The sequence below is a fragment of the Zalophus californianus genome, chromosome 12, assembly GCF_009762305.2.
Source record: "Zalophus californianus isolate mZalCal1 chromosome 12, mZalCal1.pri.v2, whole genome shotgun sequence".
NCBI classification, from domain to species: Eukaryota; Metazoa; Chordata; class Mammalia; order Carnivora; family Otariidae; genus Zalophus; species Zalophus californianus.
This window is the reverse complement of record NC_045606.1, coordinates 37,882,838-37,904,901: the sequence shown is the minus strand read 5'-3', so window position 1 is coordinate 37,904,901 and position 22,064 is coordinate 37,882,838.

Below are 22,064 nucleotides of genomic sequence, written 5' to 3'. Positions count from 1 at the left end.
CAAGATGGAATACTAAAGTAGTCAAGTAGCCCAGAAAAAGACCAAGGGGAATGGAGGAATTAAAAAACAAAAAAAAAAAAAGCAGAGGGAACAAACGAAACAAATCATAAAACAGCAGAAATAAATTCTGTAATGTCGATAATTACCTTAAATCTAAAAGGCTTAAACACATCCATTAAAAGACAAAGCTCGGCAGAGAGATTCTTAAAAACAACACGACTGACTACATGGTCTATACCAAATATGCCTCAAATGTAATGCTATAATATATGACATACATAATGTAGCTTAAAGGTAAAAAGATAGAAGAGGGATAGCATGCCAAACACTCATCAAAAGAAAGTTGAAGTGGTTATGTTAATATCAGATGAAGTAGACTTCAGAACAAAGAAATTGTCAGAGACAAAACAGGACGTTATGCGATGCTACAAGGGTCACTTGACCAAGAGACATAACCATCTTAAATGTGTATTCAGCAAATAAGAGAGCTACAGAGCACACAAAGCAAAAATGGGAATGAACAGAGAAATAGAGAAATCTACAATTATAGTTGGGGACTTTCATAACCTTTTGTTAGAAATTTGTAAAAACGGTAGAAAAAAAATATCCAGCAAGGATTTTAAAGAATTGAACAATATTATCAACCAGTGAAATCTAACTGATGTTCATGAGAACAGTTCACCCCAAAGCAGCAGAATCGCATTCTTTTTTAAGTGTTCATGGGGCATTCACCAGAGACTGTTTCTTAGATCATAAAATTAACCTTAACAAATTTAAAAGAATTGGAATCATGTAAAATATGTTATCTGACCATAATGGAATCAAACTAGAATTCAACAAAAGAAAGAGAACAGAAGAATCACTAAGCACTTAGAAGTCAGACAATCTACTTCTAAATAATCCCTGTGTCAAATAAGTAGTCTTGAGAGATTTTTTTGAAAAATCAACTGAGTTAAAATGAAAACACTAAACTGTGGAAAACTATAATGAGATACCACTGTGTCCTTAACAGAAAGCCTAATAATAATAATAATAATAATAATAATAAATGACAACACCAAATTCTGGTGAAAATCTGAAGAAACTAAATCTTTCACACATTTCTGATTGGAATGTAAAATAGTATAGTTACTCTGGGAAACAGTTTGGCAGTTTTTTAAAAAAACTAAACATGCAACTATTATACTACCTAGCAATTGTACTCCTGGGCATTTATCTGAGAAAAATGAAAACTCATGTTCACACAAAAAACAACAGATGAATGTTCATAGAAGCTTTATTTGTTACAACCAAAAACTGGAATCAGTCCAGATTCCTTCAACGGGTGAATGGTTTAACAAACTGTGGTATTCACTGGCCATGGAAAAGTACTCAGCAATTACTTAAAAATGAACTCTGCAACAACTTGGATGAATCTCCAGAAAATTCTGTTGGTCAAAAAAGTCAAGCCCTTAAGATTACATATGGTATGATTCCACTGTTATGCCAATTTTGCAATGACGATTTTAGAAAAGGCAAACCAGCAGGTTAGGGAAAGGAAGGGTGACAGAAGGGAGGTATTGATATAAAAGGACAACATGAACAAACCTAGTAGCAGTGGTGTTGGAACTCTTCAACTTGACTGTGGTGGCGGACACATGAACACACAGAGGTGATAAAATTGTGTAGTTCTTACACACCCACCCAAATGAGTACAAGTAAAACCGGAAAAATCTGAATAAAATCAATGGATTTTCTCAATGTCACTATCCTGGTGGTGATATTCTACTATAATTTTTCAAAATATTATCATTGAGGGTAACTGGGCAATGTGTGCGAGGGATCTCTCTGTATGGCTTCTTACCACTGCATGTGAACCTACAATTATTTCAATAAAAATTTCACTTAAAAGTCTCTGTGCTATGTGGCTAAAGCAGTGCTTAGAGGAAAATGTATAGGACCTCTAACCCTCCTAATCCCTGGAACCTGTGAATGTATTGTCTTACTTGGCCAAAGGGACCCTGCCGATGTGATTAAGGTTAAAGACCTTGAGATGGGGAGATTATCCTGGGTTACCCAGGTTATCTCAGTCTAACCATATGAACCATAAAACAGTGAGAATCTTCCCTGGCTACAGTCACAGATATGCAACACCAGAGAAAGGATCAGAGAAATGCCAAGTTGCTGGCTTTGAAGGTGAAAGGAGAGCCACAAGCCAAGGAGTGCTGGTGGCCTCTTGAAGGAAAAAGACTCTCCCTTAGACCTTCCAAAAAGGAATGAAGCCCTGCCTACACCATGATTTCAACCCAGACCTCTGACATACAGAACTATAAAACAATAAATCTTTTTGTTGCTTTAAGATGCTACAATTGTGGTGATTTGTTATGGCAGTGATAAAAAATGAATACAAATAGTCATTACAGAAATGCAAATTAAAACCATGACCATCTATACACCTATCAGAATAGCTAAAATAAAAATTACTGACAATAGCAAACACTGTAGAGAATGCAGGGAGACTGGATCTCTCATGAATTGCTAATGGGAATGTCAAATGGTACAGCTACTCTAGGAAACAGTTTAAAAGTTTCTCAAAAACCTAAACATGTAATTATCACATGATCCAGCAATTGCACTCCTGGGCATTTATCTTAAATGAAAACCTGTCTTCATACAAAAATTTATAAAGTAATATTCATTGAAGCTTTATTTGTAATAGCACCAAGCTGGAAATAATCCATATGTCCTTCAATGGATGAATAAATAAGCCATGGTACATCCATACTATGGAATAATTCTCAGCAATAAATAGAAACAAAATACAACTTGACGCATGCAAGAGCATTATTCTGAGTGGAGAAAAACAGTCCATCTAAAGGGGTTAAATCCTGTATGACTCCATTTGCATAACATTCTCAAAGTGACAAACTCTAGTGATGGAAAACAGATCAGTGATGGCCAGGGATTAGGGTTGCAGAAAATGTATGATCATTAAGGGATAACATGAGAGACTTTGTGATGATGAAACAGTTCTGTATTCTGATTGTGATGATAATTATTGAATCTATGTGATGAAATTTCATAGAACTAACCCCCTCCCCAAATATCCAGTATATAGCAGCAGTTTTCATAATAGCCGAAAAGTGGAAATAACCCAAATGGCCATCAACTGATGAATGGATACACAAAAGGTGGTATATGAATACAATGGAATGTTATTTGGCAATAAAAAGGAATGAAGTACTGATATGTGCTATAACATGGATGAAAACATTAGGCAAATCTATACAGACAGAAGGTAAATTAGTGATTGCCTAGGACCAGAGGGAGGAGAAACAAGAGTGACTGCTAATGGATACGGTTTCCCCTTTTGGAGGCAATGAAATGTCCTAAAATTAGATTCTGTTGATGGTTGCACAACTTTCTGAATTTGGTAAAAATCATTGAATCGAAAACTTTAAATGGGCAAAATTTGCGGTAAATGAATTGTATGGCATATGGTATATGAATCATATCTCAATAAAGCTTTTATTTTTTCCTTAAAGGAGTGCCTGCAAAAACTGGTAAAATCTGAATGAGGTCCGAACCCAAGTTCATAGTATTGTAGCAACATGAGTTGCTTGGCTCTGACAATATACTACATACATTGTACTGAGTACAGGTAATACAGGGATTCTTTGTATTCTTTTGCAACAGCCTGTGAGGCTGAAACTATTTCAAACAATTTTAAGTAAAGAATGCTGCTCCTTGCACATGGATGAAAGAAGTCTGAAGTAGGAGGGAGGCCTGGGGCAGTGACAGCGAGATAACACGGTGGCTCCTGTGGGAGTAGCCAGGTAGGTCAAGCACTCCATGCTTCTCTGTGTGTAGAGCAACAAGCAAGAGCGGCACCCGCCTTCAGCCCACAACAATGCATGTACGGGCCTCTATTGAAAAGGCAGGACTAGGGCCTTAGAGTAGTGGTCACAGTCAGAACGAGTGAGCAGTGCCCATCTCAGAGACTGGCTATAGGTACACCGAATCAGGAGTCTATTCTGCCACAACCCCTCCCCACCTCCCAAAGTGACTGGAGGGGTCTGCCAGTCCACTGCCAGGAGTAGCCTGGAGTAAATTGATAGACCTTTTCCATGGTGGCTTAATAGGGCATCACAAACATAAGATACACATAGGACCATCTATCCATTGAGCGAAGCCAGCATCACAGAAGACAGACGCGAAGCATGGAAGAACGCACACACAAGAAACAGTTAATAGAGCATGCAGCACTAGAAACACCATCATTGCTTCTTTCAACACATACTTTTTGGTCTCTCCAATAAGTCCTGGGCACTTTTTTAACTTCTGGAAATACTGTGGTAAACATTACAGCAGGGAAGGTCGCTACCATCAGGGACATTCCAATTTGCTGATGGAGATAAAAGAAACCAAATAAAATATCAAAGAGCAAAAGCAGAGTAAGTAAAGGGTCGGGGAGAGAGAAAGCAAATGTGTGTGTGAGGGCATTGCATGCTGTTTTGGCTAAGGTAGTCAGGGAATATCTCCCTGATGAAGAGGTAACCTTTGAGCACAGATCTGAATAACGTGTGCGAGCAAGCCTTATCACATCCAGGGGAGAAGGAGGTGAGCAGGGAGGAGAAACAGGTATAGGTACTGGGAGGGTTTGAAATGCTGACAACAGCAAGGAGACCAAAATGTTTGGAGCAGAATGGGCAAGGTGGGGAGAGTTCAGAGATCCACAAGAGTGTGATCATCTAGGACATTCTAGGTCATTATAAGAACTAGTGATTTTATTCAAAGCTTAATTAATACTCTGTACCAAAAGATGCAAGAGAGTATTTTAAACAGCAATTCTTTAAAAAGAATCAACTAGTAGTCATGTAAATTAAAGGCTTCGCCTTTGAAATGAGTCATTCAATAGACGAGTAGAATAGCAGATAGGACACAAAAAAGGAGCAAATTAGTAAGCTGGAGGAAAAACCCAAATATTTTTTCTTCCCCAGAATACAGGACAAACATACAATTAAAAGATGCAAAGTAAGACAAGGAAGATAGAGACTCAAAACACCCATCCAGAAGATTCAAATTTTATCTAATACAAGTGTTAGAAGATACTATTAGAAAGTCCTTATAGGAAAAATGGAGAAGAGATGATATTCAAAACAATATAAATGTAAATATATACTTGAATAATTTCATTAATAGCCTTCAACATATAAGAAATAGCAAATTCTGCACATAATAAAGATATAAATACTTACCAAATATCCATGGATCATTACAAAATTTGACCATATACAACACAACAAGATACACAGTTAAAGGTTATTATAGTCTCAAAAAGGAAACAAGGTAAATTCTGCCCGAGAAATAAAATTAGAGGCCAATTTCCCTTAAGAACATAGAGGTAGATTCCTAAATAAATATTGGCTAATCAAATCTGACAGTGTATTTAAACAAACAAAAAAAACCCCAACCATGGGGGCGCCTGGGTGGCTCAGTCTTTTAAGTGTCTGCTTTTGGCTCAGGTCATGATCTCAGGGTCCTGGGATCGAGCCCAGCATCGGGAAGCCTGCTTCTCCCTCTCCCACTCCCCCGGCTTGTGTTCCCTCTCTCGCTGTGTCTCTCTCAAATAAATAAATAAAATTTTTTTTTTTTTTTTTTGCAGCCAGTCATGGTGCTATCTTAAGAAGGATAGGCACCCAATTACCTGATTTATTTTTTTTTTATTAACATATACTGTATTATTTGTTTCAGAGGTACAGGTCTGTGATTCAACAGTCTTACACAATTCACAGCGCTCACCATAGCACATCCCCTCCCCAGTGCCCATCACCCAGCCACCCCGTGCCTCCCACTCCCCTCCACTCCAGCAACCCTCAGTTTGTTTCCTGAGATTAAGAGTCCCTTATTTTTTGTCTCCCTCTCTGGTTTCTGCTTATTTCATTTTCCTTTCCCTTCCCCTATGATCCTCTGCCTTGTTTCTCAAATTCCTCATATCAGTGAGATCATATGATAATTGTCTTTCTCTGACTGACTTATTTCGCTTAGCATAATACCCTCTAGTTCCATCCACGTTGTTGCAAATGGCAAGATTTCATTTTCTGATGGCTGCATAATATTCTGTTTTATATATATATATATATATACCACATCTTGTTTATCTATTTAACTGTTGATGGACATCTAGGCTCTTTCCATAGTTTGGCTATTGTGGACAGTGCTGCTATAAATATTGGGGTGCAGGTGCCCCTTCAGATCACTAAATAAAATCTTAAAAAAAAAAACCCAACCGTGACCTGGTAGAGGTTATCTTCATATTTTAATTGTTCTCTGTTTTTAAAAACTATATATGTAATTTTCCACTTTAACAGGTTAAAGTTGAAACAATATAATTATGTCAAATGATACAAGTAAAACTTTGGGTAGATTTCAATATTTGTGTATAACTTACTTTTTATTTTTTCAGATACAAAAGATCTAAGGAAAGACTCCCAGGACACACCATTAAGTGAAAGGGGGAAGGACAGGGAAAGGGAAGAAGTCAAGCATGGTTGTGATTTCATGTGAAGTCCCGGTCTCAGCCTGCTAGGCTTTTCAGAGAACGGTCAATCCATAAGTTTTCAGTGATCCAGAAATCATTTTCTTCAGTATTTAGGTCACTGATGTCTTCACTTATCCCTTCTCCAATGCTATTCCTTTCTTTATGTAGAGCTGTGTTTCTGACCTATATCCTTTTCTCTGAAGGACTTATTTTAACATCTCTTGCATAGCAGATTTACCAATGGGGGAAAAAATCCCTCGGTTTTTGTTTATCTGAGAAAGTCCTTATTTCTCCCTCTCCTTTGTTACTTTTTTTAAGTTTATTTATGTAAGTAACCTCTACACCCAACAACCCAAAGTGGGGCTCAACTCACAACCCCTAGATCAAAAGTTGCATGCTCTTCCAACTGAGCCAGTCAAACACCCCTCTCCTTCACTTTTAAAGATTAATTTTACAGGGTACAGAATTCTAGGTTGGCTGGGTGTGGAGGTGGGGAAGGTTCCCTTCTACACTTTAAATATTTCACTTCACTCTCTTCTTGCTTGCTGGTTTCTGAGAAGAAGTCTAATGTAATTCTGTAATTTTTTAAAAAATATTTTATTTATTTATTTATTTATTTATTTATTTATTTATTTATTTATTTGAGAGAGAGCCCTCAGTAGTTGTTTGGGTGTTGAGTTTGTTAAGTTCTTTATAGATTTTGGATACTGACCCTTTGTCAGATATGTCATTTGCAGATAACTTCTCCTATTTCAAAGGTTGCCTTTTAGTTTCGTTGATTGTTTCTTCACGGTGCAGAATGTTTTTATCTTGATGAATTCCCAATAGTTTACTTTTGGTTTTGTTTCCTTGCCTCAGGAGATGTATCTAGTAAGAAGTTTATATGGCCGATGTTGAAGAGGTTACTTGCTGCCTGTGTTCTCTTCTAGGATTTTGATGGTTTCCCATCTCACAATTAGGTCTTTCATCCATTTTGAATTTATTTTTGTGTATGGTGTAAGAAAGTGGTCCAGTTTCGTTCTTTTGCATGTACTGTTCAGTTTTCCCAACACCATTTGTTGAAGAGACTGTCCCTTTTTTCTGTTGGATATTCTTTCCTGCTTTGTCAATCATTAGTTGACCATAAAGTTGTGGGTCCATTTCTGTGTTTTCTATTCTGTTCCATTGATCTTATGTGTCTGGTTTTGTGCCAGTGCCATACTGTCTGATGACAGTTTTGTAATATAACTTGAAGTCCAGAATTGTGATGCTTGCAGCTTTACTTTTCTTTTTCAAGATAGCTTTGACTACTTGAGGTCTTTTGTGGTTTCATACAAATTTTAGGATTGTTTGTTCTAGCTCTGGGAAAAATGATGGCCTATCAAAATACCACTTACTATGTGATTCTTAACATCCTGAACTTGTGGCTTCCAACACCCTGGGGCTGACAGACCAAGAGCCAGCCCTGTCCTCTTCAACCTCTGTCCCTGGGTAAACAATAGCTTCATTATAATATATTTACACTGTGCTTTCGACCTTCCCCCCTCCCCCATGCCTCACCCTACACCCACAAGGGAAGATGGCCATGACATGTCCGGCAAGAATGTTGTAGGGCCAAAAACTCCCCGTCACAAGCAGTAGGAGGAGTCCCTCAGATGATTGGAAAGAGCATCAGTTGGAGCTCACCCCTAGCTATGACCCACAACCTATGCAAACATGAAAAGAAAAGACACCCCTAACCTTAACCGTGGTGCAGTTGCCACCTCTGGGCCTGCCTGCTCTCCCAGCTTGAGAGTGCATGGTCCTTAATCAACTGCTTTGTGTCTGTCACCTTCCTTCTGGCTGTCTTTACTCAATCCTGGATCCCTGCATAAATCTTTCGTGAGGAATCCAAGAACCGAGACCTCAAACCACACTTTGCGGAGTCTTCCACCAAAAACAATTATTGCTTCAAATATTGTCTCTGTTCCTTTCTCTTTTCCTCCGGTATTCCCACTTTGCATCTATTAGGCCCTTTATAGTTGTCTCACAGTTCTTGGATATTCTGTTTTGTTTTTTCAGTCTTTTTTCTTTTTGCTTTCCAGTTTTGGAAGTCTCTATGGTCATATCCTCAAGCTTGGAGATTTTTTTCCTCACTGTGTCCAGTCCACTAATGAGCCCACCAAAAGTGTTTCTCATTTCTGTTACAGTGTTTTTGATCTTTAGTATTTCTTTTTGATTCTTTCTCAAATTCCCATCTTTCTGCTTACATTATCCATCTGTTCTTGCATGTGGTCTACTTTTTCCATTTCAGCCCTTAACATATTGATCATAGTTGTTTTAAATTTCTGGTCTGATTACTCTAACATCCTTGCCATGTCTGGTGCTTGTTTAGTCTCTTTAAAATGTGTTTTTTGGAGCACCTGGGTGGCTCGGTCAGTTGGGCGTCTGCCTTCGACTCAGGTCATGATCCTGGGGTCCTGTGATCGAGCCCCACATCAGGCTCCCTGCTCAGTGGGGAGTCTGCTGCTCCCTCTCCCTCTGACCCTCCCCAGCCCTGCTCATGCTCTCTCTCTCTTTCAAATGAATAAATAAAAAATCTTTTTAAAAAATTAAAAAAATTTTTTAAATGTGGTTTTTTGCCTTTCAGTATGTCTTGTAAATTGTGGCCTGATAGCCAGCTATGATATACTGAACAAAAGGCTGTTGTGAAAAGGCCTTTAGTAAGGTTGTTGTAAAGTGTGGGAGGAGAGGAAATATGCTATAGCCCTATAATTAGGTGGCAGTCTTTTAGTAAGCCAGCGTCCCTGGACTATGAACATCAGTGCTTCTTAGTTTTTTTGCCTCTTATGTGAGACAGCGTGGCTGTAGGGAGCTGGAGTTGGATATTTCCCTTCCTCCAAGTAGCGCAGGCTCTGATAAAACCCCAGCAAGTTAAACTCTGATAAAACAGTTTCTCCTGAGGGGGCAGGCTTCTTAAGAAGAAAAGAAGGCAATGGCATATTTTAAAAATGGTTACTTTTCTCCTCTCTCTGCCTGAAGCACAGGGGACATTCCTTTGATCCTTATGGTGAGAAACCGGTTGAGACCCTACCAAGGAAACTCACAAAAGTGTGGGGATGTCCCCCACTCCTACCCGGGACTGGATCCTCCTGAAATTTTTAACACTCGAACTAGTCCAGATGGAGCCTATATCAATTCACTAATTATAGTTCAGGTTTTCCTACCACAACACTGGTTCCACAGGAGGTTTTCCCTCACAGATTTCTGTTCCAGTAAGTTGTAAATCTCTGTATCCCCCTGTTCGTCTCTCCAACTTGTGAAGTAGTGGTTTACCCCATGATCTCACTTCTGTGATAGATCTAAACAGAGTTGTTTATTTTTCAGTTTGTTCAGGTTTTTACTTGTTGTGAGGATGGAATGGTGATTTCTAAGCTTCTTTAACTTGAAAAAAGGTACCTACCAAAAACCTAAGCCATATTCAACAATAGAACTTTAGAAACACTTTAGTTAAAGTCATTTCCTCCCTCTTTACTATTATTCACTCTATCTTGGAGGCTTTACAATTTATAAATACTAGAAAAGGTGAAACAAAACTCTTTCTTTGCAGAAAATATTATTTTCTACTAGAAAATCCAGAGCGATAAACTAACAACTTTTAGAATTACAAAGGAAGTTTAGTTAGGCATAAAATACAAGATTAATTTTTTTAAATATTTCCATATATCAGTAAAAATAAAGTAGAAAATACAATTTTTTAAAGACTCTTTCACATAAGCAACAAAATCATAAAGTATTTGAAATAAAGTTGATTTAAAATTTGTATAAGACCTTTGTGGAGAAACTATGAAACTTTATTGAAAAACATAAAAGAAAACTTGAATATATTAAAAATAATTCAACATTTTATTAGAAGTCTTAGGCAATGAAAGAGATAGAAAAAACAAAGTATAAATGGTGGAAAGGAAGATTTAAAATTGGTCTTTTTTTCTGTCAATAATATTGATTGCTCAGAAAATTAAAGTGAATCCAAGAAACTGGCAAGACATTTTCTTGGATTTTCAGCAAGGGAGGATAGAAGTATGATCTACATGCAAAGATTAATACCCTCCCTATACCAACTTAGAAACTAATCAAAAAATATGTTAGAAAAAATTAAATTCCTATTTGTAGTAGGTTGAATCATGTCCCCCTAAAATTCATGTCAATCTGGAACCTCAGAATATGACTTTATTTGGAAATTGATTTTTGTAGATGTAATTAGTTACGGCTCTTGAGATGAGATCATCCTGAACTTAGGATAGGTCCTACATCTAATGACTGATGTCTTTATAAGAGAAGGGAGAGGGAGATTTTGGAGACACACGGAAGAAGGCTGCATGAAGACAGAGGCAGAGATTGAAATTAGGCTGCCACAAACCAAGGAACACCAGGGACCGGCAGAAGCTGAAAGAAGCAAGGAAGAATCCTCTCCTCAAGCCTTTGGAAGAAGTGTGGTCCTGCCCACACCTTGATTTCAAACTTCAAGGCTCCAGAACATCGAGAGAATAAATTTCTGTTGTTTTAAGCCACCAAGTTCGTGGTAATTTTTTATGATAGTCCTAGGAATCTAGTACAATTCATGATACCGCACACACACACACACACACACACACACACACACACACACACAAACCCTATAAATTCCCTAGGAATAATTCCAATTATAAATGTATACAATCTTCATGAAAAAAATCGTATGTTTTTACAGAAAAGCAAAAAGAAGACCTAAATAAATGGGTAAATACCAAGTTCATGGATGGGATGATTCACCATTTTAACGATATCAATTCTTCAAAAATTAATCTATAAATTCAGTATGCCCCATATCTGAGATCAATAGGACTTTTTCATAAACTTTTCATGTTAATTATAAAGCTATATGGAAGTGTAAAATTTTAAGAATAACCAAGATATTTTTGTTTTAAAGAAAAATAACTGGGTTGGAGAAATAAAATTTGTTCAACCTAATATATAATCATATTATAGATTTATAGTGATTAAAATAGTGTTATTGGCACACTAAAAAACTATATCAATATAAAAAGAATAAAGATTCCAGAAACGGACCCATGAATGTATTAGAAAGCCAAATTCCAGAAGTATTGCAAATGACAAATGAATATCCAAAAAGGTATTTAGCCTCACAAAGATTCTTAAGAATACAAATAAAAAGGAAAATAAGATAATTTAATATTTGTGCTTCATAATTATTTTTTTAAAGATTTATTTTTTTATTTATTTGAGAGAGCGAGAATGAGAGAGAGAGAGTACATGAGGCGGGGAGGGTCAGAGGGAGAAGCAGGCTCCTCGCTGAGCGGGGAGCCCGATGCGGGACTCGATCCCAGGACTCCGGGATCATGACCTGAGCCGAAGGCAGTCGCCTAACCAACTGAGCCACCCAGGCACCCTGTGCTTCATAATTATTAAGGAAACATTAAAAGAACTTTAAAATCGTCTATTTATAATTTTTTTGATATATGAGCTATTTAAGCACTTGGAAAATTTTTGTTGGTTAAATTAAATAATGTAGAATTTTAAAGGGAAATAAAATATATTAGTTTTATGAACACAGGTTGAAATTAAAAATTTAAATAATTTTATAAATTGGTTTTAATATTAACAAGGACCTCTGACAAGTGATTGTTAAAATTTTCTATGAACAGATATTTGTAAGCACTATCTTAAATATAATAAATAGGTTTCATAATCTGTAATTTCAATGAACTTTTACATTTTAAAACCAAAAATAACCTCTGGAGAGTTTTCTGTAGCAAAAAAAGCCAACCTCAAGGCACCAAAAAAAAAAATTAGTTGACAATATTGTTTAGTAAACACATATTCATACAATAATACCATATGTTTCTATAGGTACAAATAATAGACAAAGAAAAGAATACATGTGAAATTAAGAATAGTGTTTTCCTTCAGAAAAAGGTCAGGGAGATTTTATCAGTAACTGTTGAATATTTTGCAGTGCAAAAGCATTCATGTATTGCTTACGTAAGTAAAAACAAAGAAAATTTTTGGTCAGGTCATGTGTACCCATTTTGGGTTCGATAATCAGGGTCAATACACTTCTGACTCTCTGTGTTGTCTCAAAATAAGTCTGTGTAAGACAAAGTTATTCTTGTTCCTTTTATAGCAACATAAAGCCACTCTCCTAGCAGTAACATTTCCAACCACCTTCCTACTTGAGGAGCTTCATATAATGGGTAAAACTAAGCAATACAAACAAGACTCAGAGTGTAATTTTGGTACTAATGCTGAGAATTTAGTTGTAGTTGTCAATATTATCGTGGCAAGGAAAAAACATCCTTTAATGGCTTACAGAATATCAATGAGAGAAATAGAAAAGCTTACTCAAAAGAGGGCTCTGGGGTGGGGAGTTATTGACATACAAGACCTTATTTTCTAAGCATAGCCTGGAGAAAACACTTATTTCAGAGAGCTAAAGGTAGAATTCCTCTTGAGGGGCTAAGATTTTTGTTTGTTTGCTAGCAGAAGAACCCGCAGCCAGGTTGAGTGTGAAATGATAGGCTTTGAGGCAAGATCTGGAGGAGAAGGCAGAACAAAAGGAAGACTGAAATCCTTGGCATAAAGATTTCATCCTAGGGCAAAAATGGAAAGGTCCTAATATTGAAGCCGAATGTCCTTGGATCGAAGTCCTTTTAAAATTATCATCTATGATCCTGTCTTGAAGAGCAAATAAGCAAAATAAAGAGCTCAGATACAGAGGTTTTTGGAAGATGGGATGTTTAATTAAAATTGCTGTTACCTGTTAAAACCTTGTGCTTAGAAATTTTATTAGTTTGTAAAATTATAGGGTTTTAACATTTATTTATTTATTTTTCTTAAGAAATAGATCAGGAGTGCATATTGTCTTCTCTGGCTGAGGCTTTAGTAATATCTGAAAGGATTGCAAAACTCCTCAATAAAATTGTAGGTAAAAATTTGCCCAGCACAGGACACCCTTCCACCCTGACCTGGGACCTAGAGCCAGGAGCTGAAAGATCTACCAGACTTTCTTTATCCTACATGTTAGTTCTTAGAAGAGCAAGACCCAGGCTGTACAGGTGAGACACTACCGTTGGGTCCAGAACCACCCCTCCCTATCCCAGGTGAGCAGTGACTCCCCCCAATGCCAAAGGGCAGTCTCTAGGGATGATGGCAATAAAGATCATTTCTGTTCCTACATAGTCAGAATGTTAGGTACAATTAATCAATGAAAGGCCAGTTGGAATTATTTACAGAGAAACATCCTTCAGTGCTTTCCTGGGACAATAAAAAAAACACAAAGAATGTTGTTTCTGCCCTTGGAAACCCAAGAGGGAGAAAGACATGCTGGAGAAATGGCTTGATGGGCCAGCAAAATGGCAGAACAGCTGGGCTCAAGGAGAAGTAAGGACCAGAGAGAAAAGCGCAGTGATGAAGATGACTGAGAGCTAGAACAAGGACAGGTAGAATAAGGTAAAGTAATAGTGACGTCTACACTGTTTATTTGGCTGTGTTGTGATGCTACTTGTCTCCATCCTCTACTTACCCAAATCTTCAGTGCCATATGCATTAATGGTCTCAGTGGTTCTTAGTTGCTAATTAAAGGAAATGGAAAAGGAGCTACATACCACAGGAGGGAGGGAAGAGAAGAGCCACAGGGTACAAGACGCAGAGCAGAGATGGCACTCCAAGTAAACAAGAAAGAAGGGTGACATAAGCCCCCGAACGTCATGCCAAGGAATCTTTGTAGAGATTTAGTGTGCAGATTATGTGAGATGGGGCTTGAGCAAGTGCAAAAAATACGTTAAGGAGAAAGATAATCCCAAAGTTTGGTGGACCATCCAGGACTCTGTCATGCGGATTACATAATCATTGACACCAGACGTGGAGAAATAAAAAGCTCAAAGAATGGTTCTATGTATTCCCGCGAATTGTGAGATTCATCATCTACCACTTTATCACTCCATCCAGTCCATCCGTCACTGATTTTATCTATCAACTTGCTCACCCCCAATTTTCCTCAATAACATTTTCTATTTCCCTTAAGCTTTTAATGGTTTTTTTCAAAGTTTGAGAAATTCTTTTTTTTTTTTCCCTTGGTAGAGCAGTGCATTCTGTGGCCACGCCAACCTAAATCTAAAACAAAATGCAAAATGCATGCAAGCAGGAAAACTGGGTAGTGTGAGAAAAAAGTACTTTTTCTTGCTGTTTCCTTCTTTGGTGGCAGGAGGTGGAGTACCAGAGATTTAGGAGATTGCCTGGGTGAGATTTTCTGTATCCCCTGCAGTGCCCCTGGGACAACTGTGAATCCCAGGTAGCTCCATAGCTGCCCTTGGGCTTGAAGGAGATCAGCAGTCAGTACTCTTGGACAGTCACCAGCCTGGTCTGAGAAGACGCTGCTGTCCCGCACACACACAGTCCCCTTTTAGGTCTTCGTCCTGTGCGTTGCTCACTGTCCAGTTCTGTTCAATTTCCTCCACTAGGAATTTTCCATTAATCCACTGCTCTGCCTGGACATACTTCTATGATTTCTCATGGCTTATGGACCTGTAGGCAGTGCCTCACATTACTAGAATTGGCTTCATTTTCCATTCTTAGAACTCTCAAGTAACTTTGATTTCTTCTCACATAGAAGAGTCACAAGACTTTCTTTTAAGATTTATATATATATATATTAGTGTCAAAGAATGTACAAAAGTTTATTAGAAATGAAACAGAAGTTTACCAAGAATACAGAGGACTTAAGTTAGTAACCCTTCACTCCATCTCTGTAATTAATCATACTTCATGTAAACATCCATTATGTTTTTAAGTCGTAAAATGTTAAGTCAACATATATGATATCCACTCTCTATGTCTGAAATGAGAAATCGGCCTGCCCCTAACTCCCATGCGAAAAACGAACTCATCTTTCCCCTAAGGCACCCAGGCAAATTCAAACTCCACAGCTTCTGTGAAAAATAAAATAATGAAAAGAAAATGTACAGGCTTAAAAAGAAATAATGATAATAATAATAAAACACTGCTTGCAGGGATAATAGATGAAAGGCAGAAAATGAAATAGGTCTCCAAAGTAATTTCTTAAGACTCTCAAGTCTATCCTCCTAAAATAATACATATCAAATAAAATCTAAATTCCTCCTGCTTGTCTGTGCTGTACACACATAGCTCACTAGCAGAGGAGTTAGGGGTCCTGGAAATGGGGCCATGAATGCAGTGAGCATTTTTCTGGCATGGATATCATTTCCCCTACCGAGGTAGTTCTTGGCCTCTCCCACTGCCCATCACTGTCCCTTCACTGACCCCAGCAAATGATGCCTTCAGCTTCCACTTGTTAACACGCTGTCTTGTCTTCCTGAGCTGCAGTCAGGTTCATAGTGTCCCTGACAATGTTAAGGACTAGCCCCAGAATCTGACAGTCGGCTGGCTAATCTTTACTCTGGTCCTCAGATGTTTCCTTGAAGGGGCTTTAAGTTTCCCGTCTAAAACTGAAATCTGCTGCGATACTCTTCTTTTGTTTTCTGTGGCAGGCCCAGTTCTATCCCTGGCACTGCTTTTGTCAGCCTGGATGAGTCAAAGCTGTTCACCAGAACAAAGAATAAATGGCAGGAAAGGGTACTCAAAGGAAGAAATAATGCATTTTTTCAGAAAACTCGCCCACTTGAAGAAATTAGCTGAATAGTTTTTTGCTAGTTCTTACTAGATAAGTGTATACGGTCACCCTCAGAACTTAGAACTACTACTCTAAATTTATATATATGCTATTTCAGTGAAAAGCCACTTTATAAAGAATCAGCACTGTGAAAAAACGAAATTAAATGGAGTACGTATGAGTGAGAGGCAATAGCTTTTAAGAAGTAAGACATCAAGGGGCACCTGGGTGGCTCAGTCGTTAAGCATCTGCCTTCAGCTCGGGTCATGATCCCGGGGTCCTGGAATCGAGCCCCACATCGGGCTCCCTGCTCAGCGGGGAGTCTGCTTCTCCCTCTCCCTCTGCTTCTCTCCTCAGCTTATACTCTCCCTCTCAAATAAAAAAAAAAAAAAAAAAAAAGAAGTAAGACATCAAAACAAGGTAAAAAAATTTTCAAAAGTGGAGTGAAAGAATTAGCGAAAAAGATAAGAGGTGGTAGTGGTAAAAATGACATCTTAAAGTTGAAAATTTTGGAGGTATTGTCATTATTGTTAATGGCAAAGTCTTAAAATGTAACCATAGGAGTGGGTGGCAGATTAGCGTAGAGACAAGGCCATTGGAGAAAAGGTCATGGAACTGAGAAGTTGGGTCTGGAAAAGTTACAGATGTGGATGTTAAGATTCCCAAGAATTGAATACAGGTAGTATAAAAGGGAGTGATTCCGAGCCAGGACCTGGAACCTTCTAGTACAGGTGGGAAAGTGTCCTGGTTGGGGGTCAGAAGATAATGCAGAAAGTTGAAGAGAATATTTAGAGAAGACAGTGAGGATATAGGGGATTTTGTTAGGACTATGAGTTCCAGAGCGCACAACAAAAGGGATTTGGAAGGTAGGAGGGAATAGGAAGATGGGAGAAAGTACTCAGCCAAATGGGAAGAGAGTCTGAAGGATATTGACTAGAGAGATTGGGCTTCACATAGAGAGCACATAACAGAAGGCTAAAGGCTCTGATGAGATTACATAGATATTTAAGGTAAGGCAGTGGGTGTCGAAGAGAGAGGTCTTGCCAGAGCATGTTCTTGTAACTCCTGCTATAACTCTTGTAACAAGCTCTCTTGTAACTCCTGCTAGTGGAGGTATAGAAGTCAGCAGAAGGGTCACCTTATGCCAAGCGGAAATAACTTTGGAAATTTCTTTCCAATCCCCCTCTACCTTCATCTTCCACGTGGGTCCCAGGCCCAATAAAGGGATAACAAATAGGTCTCATTTTCCATGGATAGGGAGTGACTGCCTGGAGCACCATGGTATGACCAACTTCAAGACCATGCCCAGATTCAGGAGAGCAGGCAAACAGCCACACCTATGCCAGTGTTTGTTTTCCCTAGTTTAAGGTAATTCCCTAAAGTTCAGTTCAATTCCTCATTTTCCATCCCACTTCTCACTTTGTAACCCACCTGCTAGCTACTTAGACACCCATAAAGCTTTTAGGACTTTAACATGCTACTTCACTTTGGGCTCCAACTGCCACCCTTCCTGAAGGTGATCTACTCAGCTTGCTGCACTGTCTGCTAATAATCCCCAAGTCTTCATGTCCAGACAAGACCTTGTTCCTGAGCACCAGAAACTTGTCTGCAAGTGTCTATGGGGCTTTGAGCACATCAGATGTGTTCTTCAAACCTCCCCGTCCTTGCCATCCTGTTGGTGTACCCCCATTTGCCCATTTGAACAACCCAAGCCATCTTCAATTCTCCCTTTCCCCCAGCTCATCATGAGTCCCCAGTTCCTATGCATCTGGCCTCCGACATTCCTTAAATGTGCTCCCTCTCCTCTCTCCCCACTGCCTCTACCTTGTTCACATCCGTCTCTTCTCTCAAACAGACTTGGGAAGTGCACTCCGGCTCCCCTTCCCACAGCCATCAAAGTGACCTTTGTAAAACAGAAATGTTTCTCCCTTCCTTAAAGCCTTCCTGGCTTTACATCACTCATGGGATAAAGTTCAAAGTTCGTAATCCTTGACACACAACATTGCATATGTTTGTCCAGGTACCTCTCTCTCTTGCTAGACTGTGACCGCCACCAGGGCAGGAATGTGCACCTCTTTTATTTTGAATTCCCACTAATGGCTTGGAGATGCAAAACATACTCAATCAAGGTTAAGTGAAGTAATGCAAGCAGGTAGAGGAAAAGTATAAAAACAACCTAGTTTTTTTAATTTTTTATTGTTATGTTAATCACCATATATTACATCATTAGTTTTTGATGTAGTGGTCCATGATTCATTGTTTGTGCATAACACCCAGTGCTCCATGCAGAACGTGCCCCCTTGAATACCCATCACCAGGCTAACCCATCCCCCCACCCTCCTCCCCTCTAGAACCCTCAGTTTGTTTTTCAGAGTCCATCCGTGTCTCATGGTTCGTCTCCCCCTCTGACTTACTCCCCCTCATTCTTCCCCTCCTGCTATCTTCTTCTTTTTCTTTTTTCTTAACATGTTGCATTATTTGTTGCAGAAGTACAGATCTGCGACTCAACAGTCTCGCACAATTCACAGCACTCACCATAGCACATACCCTCCCCAATGTCTATCCCCCAGCCACCCCATCCCTCCCACCCCCCACCACTCCAGCAACCCTCAGTTTGTTTCCTGAGATTAAGAATTCCTCATATCAGTGAGGTCATATGATACATGTCTTTCTCTGATTGACTTATTTCACTCAGCATAACACCCTCCAGTTCCATCCACGTCGTTGCAAATGGCAAGATCTCATTCCTTTTGATGGCTGCATAATATTCCATTGTGTATATATATACCACAACTTCTTTATCCATTCATCTGTCGATGGACATCTTGGCTCTTTCCACAGTTTGGCTATTGTGGACATTGCTGCTATAAACATTGGGGTGCACGTACCCCTTTGGATCCCTACATTTGTATCTTTGTGGTAAATACCCAGTAGTGCAATTGCTGGATCGTATGGTAGCTCAAAAACAACCTAGTTTTAAAGACTCTCTCTCATGCCAGTTGACATGAGATTATTTTTTACTAGCTCTCACCACCAGATGGTTCATCTCTCTCTCACCATGAATAGCAGAAGCATGAAATTTTTTTATTTGACAATTAATAAAAGATATACCAAGGGTGGAAATGGGGTCTTGATAGGAATTTTCTAGTATTGGATTCTGGCTTCACCATTTTCCAGGTGTGCAACCCTGGGCAAGATACTTAAACTCTATAACCCTATAACCTCTATACTAATAGTATCTGATTCAAATGGTTCTTATGGGGATTAAATGAGGCAGTGGGTATAAAGTGTGTGGAATAGGAAATATTCAGCAAAAAGTAGCTGTGGTTGATACTCTGAAAAAGGTTGCATGCATGGTTCATTCACAGATAACTGGAAGCATTATTGCTGTTAGTTAGACAAGAAACATGCATGCATTTCCTAGAATGGGGGAAATGTGTCTTTACTTTTTCCATAGAGTTCAGGCCATACAGAGTCAGCTTCTGAAGGAGACTGGGAGGGAGTTTTTGTCTCTGGTCTCCCTGACTTTTTTCTCCCCCAGTGTTTTCTACCCCTCTGTCCTTTCCCTCCATGGTCCTATTGCTCCTGGAAGAGAGGCAGCAAGTCCTACAGCTCTCTGTAGAAATAGGCTTGGGTCTATGGGTATAGGTGGGCTATCTTGTTGACTTTCAATATTATCTTAGAATTTGTCTATCCATACTTCATAGGAATACCTCGACCTCATTGAATAACCTCATTCCTTTTAAACTTGAGTTCCATTACTGGACCACAAATTACATTGTATTTTGTATCGGGGTGTTTTTGACCTTTCCAAAAAAAAAAAAAAGTTCATATTGTTCAACCTAATTACTGAAGAATGATAATTTGTTAACTATAAATATGAAAATATGTGTGTACAACCTTTCTTCTGTTATTGCATTTTTTCATTTTTTAACATATTGGATTCTCAAAAAAATGACTTGGCTTGGGGGAGGGGGTCTCCTTTACTCTGAGAAGCCATAGAGTGGAGCCATCTATAAAGCAATTCTTTCTTTTATTGACAATAATTATCTTTTATAACATCTCCTTGATGTATTTTTGTGTTAAAAGATCTGTCCCCCTCTTAAAAGAGAGGAAAGGAGAGGGAGAAAAATAAAAGGCATACAGAGGGATCATATAGTATATAAAATGACAATAATCATGAGCCACCTATTTCACAAATTACCGGGGACATTACACATGATAATACAGGCAAAGAACTTTAAAGAGTTAAAAGTACAATCACGAAAGGCAGTCCACTTACACTGTACTCCAAAGACCATTTTTAATCTGTGAACTCTTTATTTCTGGTCCATGGTGAGATAAATATGAAAATTTGAAAGCAAGCATTTAGAAACTGTTATAGAAATTTGACAAAGTAATTTTATGTCTGTTGAATCAAATAATAAAAGATTTGGGCTTGTATTCTGTATGTCTGATTTTTTACTTCACTTCTAGTAATTATTTTCATTGTACTTCACAAAGGCAAAGAAAAACCTGTCCTTCACTATACATAGTTTGAGAAGCATTGATAAAAGGTATTATTATTTCTGAAATTTTGCTTAAGAACCATTAAATTTCTAATTATAAACTAGTTACATGTCATTATTTGAGAAACACTGTTTCATACCAAGTGTAAAGAGTTGCCAGCATACAAACAAGTTCCAGAACAAGTTTGTTTTGTGTTGGGTAACTTGGTTATTTAAGAGTTAGAAACCATTTTTCCCACAAAATTACATAAACCTGGGGTTAGGTTCTTGGTGTTAGCCCAGAAATCCCAGTTATCTCAAAAGTTTGTTGAGCTATACTATAAAATTTAGTAACAGGTATATGCTCTCGCCTTTAAAAACCAGTCTTCTTCATCCTCCTACAACGGAGAAAATAGACTTCTGATTTCCAGATCAGAAAACACCTCTCTTTCCCATCTGCCTGGGCGAAATGGTGATTCCCAGCCCTAGCATGGTGGTGGGGATTGGGTAAGAATGGGGCTACTTCTGCAGAAACTCTTTCGACAGCAACACTCAGAAGGAAGAAGAGTATGGAGCTACAGTCCTCTTCATACAGAGGGATGAGGAAATTGGGAGTTGGAGTTTGAGGGAGCTCACTGGTTGTGTTAATAATGTTAAACTAAAATTTCTCCACAGTTCTCTGAGATTGAGATGACTTTGGTTTTGCTGACCTTGAAAGCCCCAGTTCTTAACCACACATGCTTCTCCGCCCTAAACTCTGGGGTGTTGTTCCCTTGGTGGCCCAACACCAAATTGGGACTAGGCTTCATCCTGAATTGAGATTTGTCCCTGCCAGAGGGACCCATGACACGAAGAAAGGTAAGCCTCCTGTTCTTTCAAAAGAAAACTATTTATCTCTCTACCATTCAGCATAACCTAATATCCCTTAAGACTGAATCAGAGATACACACAGGAGAGGGATCTTTTTTTTTTTTTTTGGCGGGGCAGATGAGAAACCAGAATCTGCTTTTACTTACTGATTGTTTATGAAACTGATGTTTGTTGAAAATTGGCAATTGTCATGGCTTCTGCCTACATGCTGTAGGATGGCAAACCCTGGAAATCAGTAGAAGCTTATTCCAGACATACTCACTTGTTTGAACTGTCTCAATCTTAATGAGTAAGTTTCCCTTTTACACTTCTTGTCTTTCTTTCTTTTTCTTTCTTTCTCTCTCTTTCTTTCTTTCTTCATGTTATGGCTGTTAAAGTAAAAGAAAAGAAAAATAAAAAAAAATTTAAATCAAAATAGCGTCCACGTCTTGAGGTCTTAAAAGAAAATAAAAATAAAAAAAAAAATTAAATCAAAATAGCGTCCACGTCTTGAGGTCTCTGGTGCAGATGAAGCATTACTAGGAACAGAATGTCTCTTTCC